Raw genomic sequence first — 9,945 nt, 5'->3', positions numbered from 1 at the left:
ATCGAGTGTAACAGGGTAGTTGTTATGGGGGACTTTATCCTCCCCAATATTGACTGAGAATACTATGGTCCCATTTGATGTAACGGCACCGTTCACCTCTATCGACAAAACCCTCACAACACATTTCACATTCAACAACTAAATATATGAACAAATCAACAGCACACCCGTGGGCTCACCCATCTGTGGACTCATAGCAGAAGCGGTAATGCAATGATCAGAACAAACAGTCTTACCGCAAATTGAACCCAAACTCTGGGTCAGATATGTGGATGACACCTTTGTAATCATTAAAAAAACAGAAAGAGAGAACTCACACCAGATCATCGACGCCACACTCACAGGCATCCCGATTCACTAGAGAGGAAGAAAAGGACAACCAACTCCCATTCTTAGACGTGATAGTACAGAGAACACCGAACGGAGAATTCACCACAAAGGTATTCAGGAAAGTCACACACTCAGACCAAGTCCTGAACTACGAAAGCAACCGCCCCAACACACACAAAAGAAGTTGCATCAAGACACTATTCAAAAGGGCCACAACACACTGCAGTACACCAGAACTTCAAAAAAGGAAGAAGAACACCTCTACAATGTATTCACCAAAAACGGATACCCCTGCAATTTCATCAACAGATGCCTAAGGGAAAGACAACGGAACGAGGACATGCCGCAACCCAAAGGACGAGCCACACTACCGTACATCAAGAGCATTTCCGAACTGACAGCCAGACTACTGCGACCACTAGGACTCAAAACAGCACACAAACCAACAGCCACTCTCAGACAACAACTCACCAGAACGAAGGACCCGATACCCAGCATGAGCAAAACCAATGTGTTGTACAAAATCCCATGCAAGGACTATCTAAAACACTACATAGGACAAACAGGAAGACAGCTAACGATCTGCATCCATGAACACCAACTAGCCATGAAACGACACGATAGGCTATCCTTAGTAGCCACACACGCAGATGACAAGCAACATGAATTCGACTGGGGCAATACTAGTGTTTTAGGACCAGCCTCACAGAGAACAGCCAGGGAATTCCGAGAGGCATGGCACTCATCCACAGATTCAATCAATAAGCACATCGACCTGGTCTGTACAAAGCAAGGTTATCGGTTTAATGAGGTAAGGCAGTCTGATGCAATTCTGCCCAGCAACACAGAGGTGGTGAACTGCACCGTGGCGAAATTGTGCAATTACAAATCAAGCATAAGCATTTTATATGTTTTTGAGGGGCAGTCCAGCCTTAATTACCACAAAAGAGAAAACAACTGCAACGTGGCGTGATGATTGACAACAGGCTAATTCAATGATATTCCTTGGGAAAGAGATCTTAATTACAAGAAAAGTCCAATCAACTGTAACACAGTGACATGACTGACGGCAGGCTAATTCAATGATATTTCCTGGGAAAGATTTCTTGTTTCACTTAAATTACCATCTTATGTGAGCAGTTCATGGTTAGTTAGAATTGTCAATTAATGTGTCAGCATTCATTTTATGAAAACTCTGTTGATTGCCTTGTTATTTATTTCAGCTAATTCAGCCAAGCAGCGGTACAGGTTTACAAAGTCAAATCAAAACTTTCAGACATTTTGTTGTGTTATTTTAAATTGAAAAGCGTACGTATATTTGTTGCTTCTGACAACAAATCCAAGAATTGAATCCTCAAATCCAGAGATGCAGGTGATGTTCTGGAGATAAAGGATCAAATCCCGCCATGATAGATGGTGGAAATTCAATTCAATAATAACTGTCTCGAATTCGGAGTCTAACGAGGGCCATGAATCCATTGTCAATTGTCATTGAAACCCATCTGGGTCACTAATGTCTTTTCGGGAAGGAAATTGCCATCCTTACCCGGTCTGGCTTACATATCACTCCAGACTCACTGCAATGTGTTTTGCTCTTAACCACCCTCTGGGCAATTAGCGATGGCCAATCATAGAACATAGAAAATTACAGCGCAGTACAGGACCTTCGGCCCTCGATGTTGCGCCGACCAGTCATACCAATCAGAAGTTCATCTAACCTACACTATTCCATGTACGCCCATATGCTTGTCCAAAGATGACTTAAACGTACTTAAAGTTGACGAATCTACAACCATTGCAGGCAAAGCATTCTATGCCCTTACTACTCTCTGAGTAAAGAAACTATTTCTGTTATCTGCCCTATATCAATCACCACTCAATTTAAAGCTGTGCCCCCTCGTACTCGCCGTCACTTTTCTTGGAAAAAGGCTCTACCTATCCACCCTATCTAACCCTCTGAATAACTTATATGTCTCTGTTAAGTCACCTCTCAACCTTCTTCTCTTCAACGAAAACAGCCTCAAGTCCCTCAGCCTTTCCTCGTAAGACCTTCCCTCCATACCAGGCAACATCCTGGTAAATCTCCTCTGCACCCTTTCCAAAGATTCCACATCCTTCTTATAATGTGGTGACCATAACTGTACACAATACTCATAGTGCGGCCGCACCAGAGTTTTGTACAGCTGTGGTATAACCTCATGATTCCAGAACTCGATCCCTCTATTAATAATGGTTAAAACACTGTATGCCTTCTTAACAACCCTGTCAAAATGGATGGCAACTTTCAAGGATCTGTATACCTGGACACCGAGATCGCTCTGCTCATCTACACGAACAAGAATCTTACCATTAGCCCAGTAATTTACATTCCAGTTTCTCCGAACAAAGTGAATCACCTCACACTTTTCGGCATTAAACTCCATTTGCCACCTCTCAGCCCAGCTCTGCAGCTTATCTCTGTCTCTCTGTAACTTACAACATCCTTCATCGCTATCGACAACTCCACCGACCTTAGTGTCGTCTGCAAATGTACTAACCGACCCTTCCACACCCTCATCCAGGTCGTTTATAAAACTGACGCACAGCAGTGGTCCCAACACTGACCCTTGCGGTACACCACTGGTAAGTGGACTCCAGGAAGAACATTTCCCATCAACCACCACCCTCTGTCTTCTTTCAGCAAGCCAATTACTGGTCCAAACTGCAATATCTCCAACAATCCTATTCCTCTGCATTTTGTACAATAGCCTACTGTGGGGAACCTTATCGAGCGTCTTGCTGAAATGCATTTACACTACATCAACCGGCTTACTCTCATCTACCTGTTTGGTCACCTTCTCAAAGAACTCAATAAGGTTTGTGAGGCATGACTTCCCCTTCACAAAGCCGTGCTGACTATCCCTAAGAGAAAATTAGGTCTGCAGATGCTGGAGATCAGAGATGGAAATGTGTTGCTGGAGAAGCGCAGCAGGTCAGGCAGCATCTAGGGAACAGGAGAATTGACGTTTCGGGCATTAGCCCTGAAGGATTCCTGAAGAAGGGCTAATGCCCGAAACGTCGATTCTCCTGACTATCCCTAATCAAATCATTATTTTCTAGATTATTATAAATCCTATATCTTATAAAGTTTTCCAACACTTTACCAACAAAGGAAATAAGGCTCACTGGTCTATAATTACCAGGATTGTCTCTACTCACCTTCTTGAACAGGGCATCCACACTTGTTCTCATACAGTCTTCTGGCACTATTCCTGTAGACAATGACGATTTAAAGATGCATGTCACAGGCTCGGCAACCTCCTCCCTGGCTTCCCAGAGGATCCTAGGATAAATCCCATTCAGCCCAGGGAACGTATCTATTTTCACATTCTGCAGGAGTTCTAATACCTCTTCCTTGTGAACCTCAATAACACCTAGTCTAGTAGCCTGTATCTCAGTATTCTCCTTGACATTGTCGTTTTCTACAGTGAATACTGTCGAAAAATATTCATTTAGTGCTTTCCCTATCTCCTCTGACTCCACACACAGCTTCCCACTACGATCCTTGATTGGCCCTAATTTTACTCTTGTCATTCTTTTATTCCTTAAATACCAATAGAAAGCCTTAGGGTTTATCCTGATCCTATCCGCCTACAACTTCTCATGTCTCCTACTGGATATTCTGATCTCTCTCTTTCCTGGCTGCCTTGTAACCCTTAAGCGCCCAAACTGAGCCTTCGCATCTCATCCTAACATAAGCCTTCCTCTTCCTTCGTATACCACGGCTTCCGTGCTCTACAGCTTCCTCCCTGCCTGATGGGTACATATTTACTCAGGACACACAGGAGCTTTTCATTGAACAAACTCCACATTTTAATGTGCCTCTACCCTGTAATTTCCTTCTCCATCCTATGCTTCCTAAATCTTGCCTAATCACATCGTAATTGCTTTTAACCTAGCTATAACTCTTGCCCAGTGGTATACACCTATCCCTTTCTATCACTAAAGTAAACATAACAGAATTGTGTTCGCTATCACCAAAGTGCTCAACTACTTCCAAGTCTAACACCTGGCCGGGCCCATTACACAGTACCAAATCTAATGTGGCTTCGCCCCTTGTTGGTCTGTCCACATACTGTGACAGGAAGCTCTCCTGCACACACTGGACAAATATTGACCCATCTACAGTACTCGTACTATAGTTTTCCCAATCAATATTTGGGAAATTGAAGCCCCAGTGACAACTACCCTGTCTCTCTCTCACTCCCATCGAGAATCATCTTTGCTATCCTTTCGTCTCCATCTCTGGGACTATTCAGAGGCCTTTAGAAAACTCCCAACAGGGTGACCTCTCCTTTCCTGTTTCTAACTTCAGCCCATACTACCTCAGTTGACGAATCCCAAACATCCATTATGCAACTGTCATAATGTCCTTGACCAACAATGCCACACCTCCCCCTCTTTTACCATCTTCTCTGATCTTACTGAAACATCTAAATCCCATGTATGAATATACAAAAAAGCTAAAATCCTGGGCCTTGTAGGATCCATCGCAGCACAGTGAAGGAGGCACGTGTTGAGATTGCTGAGACCTCGACAGAACCTCTATATTCTCTTTAGCCACAAGCGATATACAAACAGACTGAAGAACAACCAATTGTTATGAAAAAGTGGATGCACTTTAAGAGATTTAAAAGCACCAAAACTACCGGATACAGCATCAAGTATTCCCAATAAGGTAACAATGTAACACTTGTTCGACCAACTCAATTAGCTCGTTGCCTGGAGACAAAAGCAAATTTGAATTCAGACATTCAGTTTAAATTATACCCCAAAAATACCAAATCCCAATTCACTTTGAATTTAGTATATTGACAATCGAAAAAGCTAATGTCACAATTCAATGCTTTCGGGGTATAAGACTGAGGAAAATTGACAGTTGAGAGCAGAACTACCAAGCCCCAGCATGTAAAAGACTGCATGAAAAACAGCTCTCTTAAGAAGTTCCTTTATTGATCAGTAACCTGTGCTGCAGAATCCCTAAGATGAAAAGAAGACACAGGAAGATTTAAATAGAAGAACTGAAATCTGCCTGGTTTTGTTTTGTAAATCTTAATTGTGAGTTTTATCGGACCAGTATTATAGAAGGGAGCATTAAAGACAGGTTAGAGTAAGGACTTATGAATAGTTGTCAGTTAATTATTCTCTGTTAAACTTAAGAAATAAAGTTGTTAATTTTCACTTTAACTAGTTCTTGGCCTATCGCATTTTCACAGATTACTGCATGGGATAAATCATTTTCTATGTTGCTAGTTTCAGATTGAGCAGGAGGGTTTACCACGGACCATAATGCAATATTGTTCCTTTGACTAAGAAGGGCAGGAGGGATAATTGAGGAATTTATAGGCTGGTAAATCTTGCATTCGTGATAAGGAAATTATTGTTAAAGTTTTGTGGGAACCAACGTATTCACATTTGGATAGTGAGCATAGATTTCAGCGCGGGAGATTATGTGTGCAAAATTTGATTGAGTTTGATTGAGGAGACAACGAGTGTGAATAATATAGGTAAATCTGTGCATGTTGTCTACATGGATTTTACTCAGTATTTCACAAAGTCTCTATTGATAATCTGGTCCAGAAGATTAAATCACAGAGGTGCAGTGTGATTTCGTAAATTGGACACAAACTTGCCTTGGACGTTGAAGACAGCCGTTGTGGCTGTGTTCTTCTGATTGGAATTCTGTCAGTTCTCTAACCTCTGCTGTTTGCAATGTATATAAATGATCTGGACAAAAATGTGTGTTGTCTGATGAGTACATTTGCAGGCATCACAATTGGTGGAGTTGTGGATAGTAAGGAATATGATCTAAGCATGCAGCGAGACATGCATCAGTTGGCATTTGGTCAGCGAAATGCCAGATGGTTTTTAATCAAGAAAAGTGAGTGACATTGCACTTTAGGTGATTAATTGCAACAGGAAAGTAGACAGTAAATTGGAGGAACCTAGCAGCATTGATGTACGGAGGGTCCTTGTGTTGCAATTCAGTAGACCTGCGAAATGAGCAATGCAAGTGGATAAGATCATAAAAAAGGCATATGGCCTGCTTCCATTGGTGCAGACATTGAATGTTAAAGTTGGCAAGTCGTGTTGGAGCTGTATAAAATGTTAGTTGGCCATATCTGGAGCATTTTGTACAGTTCTTCTTTCCACACTGCAGGAAGGATGTGGAGACTTTGGATACTGTGCAAAAGAGGTTTCAAAGGATATCACCTGGATTGGGGTGCATTAGCTTTGGCAAGTTTGGACTGGCTGCGTGTGTGACTGTCATAGTTGCAAGAAGACCTGACAGAAGTACATAAACGTATTGACAACATAGACAGGGTGTAGTTCAGAGTTTTGTTTTTGAGAGTGTAAGTCATAATACTTGGGGACAGCTTTAATATTGCAATGGTTAACTCTGATGGAAATGCGCGAGACTAGATTTCCTTTTATGTCAAGGGTGGTAGTTGTTTGTAATATGCTGAAGGAAAGGTGATTGTAGTAGTTAACAACATTGAGGATACATTTCGACGGACACATGAACAGAGAAGCAATAGAGGACTACAGACCACGTTCTGGCAGGTGCGGTTAAATGAGCATGGCATCATAATCAAAGAACATAGAACAATACAACGCAGAACAGGCGCTTCGAACTTCGATGTTGCGCCGACTTGTGAAATAATCCAAGCCCATCACCTACATTATCCCATCATCATCGGTGTGCTTATCCAAGGACTGTTTAAATGTCCTTAATTTGGCTGAGCTGAAAATGTGTTGCTAGAAAGTCGCAGCAGGTCAGGCAGCATCCAGGGAGCAGGAGAATCGACGTTTTGCGCATGGGCCCTTCTTCCGGAATGCCCGAAACGTCGATTCTCCTGCTCCTTGGTTGCTGCCTGACCTGCTGCGCCTTTCCAGCAACACATTTTCAGCTCTGATCTCCAGCATCTGCAGTCCTCACTTTCTCCTTAATTTGGCTGAGTTAATTACATTGGCAGGCAAGGCTTCCACGCCCTTACCACTCTCGGAATAAAGAACCTGCCTCTGACATCTGTCTTAAATCTATTACCCCTCAATTTGTAGCTGTGCCCTCTCATACAAGTTGACATCATCATCCTAGGAATAAGACATCCACTGTCTACCCTATCTAATTCTCTGATCATCTTGTATATCTCTATTCAATCCCCTCTTATCCTTCTTCTCTCCAATGAGAACAGACCCAGTTCCTTCAGCCTTTCCTCATAACAAGTAGATCGGGTTGTTATGGTGATTTAGCTTTCATTAACAAGGGCATCGAGTGTAGGAGCCGCGATGTTTTCCTGCAGCTCTACAAGACCCTGGTGAGACTACACTTGGAATATTGTGTCCCGTTTTCATCACCCTACTATAGGAAAGATGCAGAGGCTTTGGAGAGGATGCAAAGAAGTTTTACAAGGATGCTGCCTGGACTGGAGGGCTTGCCTTAGGAAGAAAGGTTGAATAAGCTCGCACTTTTCTCTCCGGAGAGAAGGAGGAAGATAGGAGACCTGATCGAGGTGTACAAGATAATGAGAGGAATAGATAAAGTCAATAGCCAGAGACTTTTCCCCAGGGCAGGATTGACTGGTACGAGAAGTCATAGTTTGAAAATGTTAGGAGGAAGGTTTCAAGGAGACATCAGAGGTAGGTTTTTAACAGAGAGTTGTGAATGCATGGAATTCGTTGCCAGCTGAAGTGGTGGAAGTGAAGTCATTGGGGACATCTAAGCGACTGCTGGACATGCACAAGGATAGCAGCGAATTGAGGGGTGTGTAGGTTAAGTTACTATGTTTAACATTAGGATTACGTCTCGGCAAAATATCTTGGGCCTAAGGGCCTGTTGTGTGCTGTACGTTTCTATGTTCTATGTTCTAAGATCTTCACTCCAGACAAGACAACATCTTGGTAAATCTCCTTTGCACTTTTCCAATGGTTCCACATCCTTCCTGCTATAGGATGACCAGAACTGGCCACAATATTCCAAGTGACGCCACACTAGTATTTTGCGTATTTGCAGGATGACAGCACGGCTCTGGAACTCAATCCCTCTATCATTAAAAGCTAACACACTGTATACCTTTTTCACAGCACTATCAACTTGGCTGGCAACTTTCAGAGATCTATGTACATGGATACCAAGGTCCCTCTGCACATCTACATTACCAAGAAACTTTCAATTGACCAAGTATTCTGCCTTCCTATTATTCTTCCCAAAGTGAATCACCTCACATTTATCGGCATTGAACTCCATTTGTTACCTCTCAGTCCAATTCTGCAGTTTACACAAGTTTCCTTGCAACCGGTAACATTCTTCCATACTTTCCACCATTCCACCGACTTCAGCATCATCTGCAAACTTGCTAATCCACCCACTTATGCATTTGTCCAAGTCGTTTGTAAAAATGACAAACATAAATAGTCCCAAAACAAACCCTTGTGGCACACCACTAGTAACCAGACTCCAGGCTGAATATCTTCTAACACTGCTCGTTGCCTTCTTACAGTGTTGTGGGAGAATTACTCATTGTGCGATAAAAAAAATATAGCAGGAGACAGAAATTCCTTCACAAAATTAAACTTTAATCTTGCAAAATCAAAGTTGTGGCAGCCAGCAAAATGTTTTCCTTGACTCCCCAAAAACTCTTCGTTCTTTTTTCAATTGATATAGATGTTCTTCCCATGCTTCTCACATAATATCAGCATAGCCAATCATACTAGCTTGCTTTTACTTTCTAAACCAATCATTGTCTGCCATATTGGTTCCCTCCATCACAATTAACCTATCAGAGTATAACACCATCATCTTCGGCATTAGCTCATCTCCCAGTGATTTAACTAACCTATCACAATGCATTACCATTATTTGTTAGTGTAGCCCTGTAACATGATCACGGACATACATTGTACCCTAAGGTTACTGCATTACTGCCATAATAACTTCCATAACACAAAAATCAGGTTCTAATCCAAAATGCTAAATCACCTTCAATCCCATACCTCTGATTTTTCTTCAAAATCCCATCATGTGGAACCTTATCAAAGGCTTTACTGAAGTCTATTAACACCACATGAACTGACTTATTCTCATCAACATGCTTGGTCGCCTTCTCAAAAAAACTCAATGAGGTTTGTGACATGCAATCTGCGCTTAATGAATCCATGTTCACTATTATCAATCGAATTCTTGCTTGCAAGGTGATTATAAATCCTACCTCTTATAATCCTTTCCAAAACTTATCCTACAACAGGCATAAGGCTCACTGGTCTATGATTACCTGGGTCATCTCTCCTGCCCTTCTTGAACAAGGGTACAACATTTGAAGTGAAAAATCACACAACACCAGCTTATAGCCAAACACGTTTAGGTGGAAGCACTTGCTTTTGGAGCACCGCTCCTTCATCAGGTGATTGTGGAGGACACAATTTTAAGACGCAGAACTTCTAGATAAGTTTACAGTGCGATGTAACTGAAATTATACATTGAAAAATACCTTGATTGTTTGTTGAGTCAGCTCATCTGTTGGAATGACCATGATAGTTTCACTTCTTTCATATGTAAATCACAAAACGTTTCTTAAA

This window comes from Chiloscyllium plagiosum, unplaced genomic scaffold (genome assembly GCF_037043375.1).
Source record: "Chiloscyllium plagiosum isolate Xiang-an unplaced genomic scaffold, Cpla_swu_hap1 HiC_scaffold_40, whole genome shotgun sequence".
In the NCBI taxonomy this organism is placed as follows: Eukaryota; Metazoa; Chordata; class Chondrichthyes; order Orectolobiformes; family Hemiscylliidae; genus Chiloscyllium; species Chiloscyllium plagiosum.
This window is presented reverse-complemented; position numbering follows the sequence as displayed.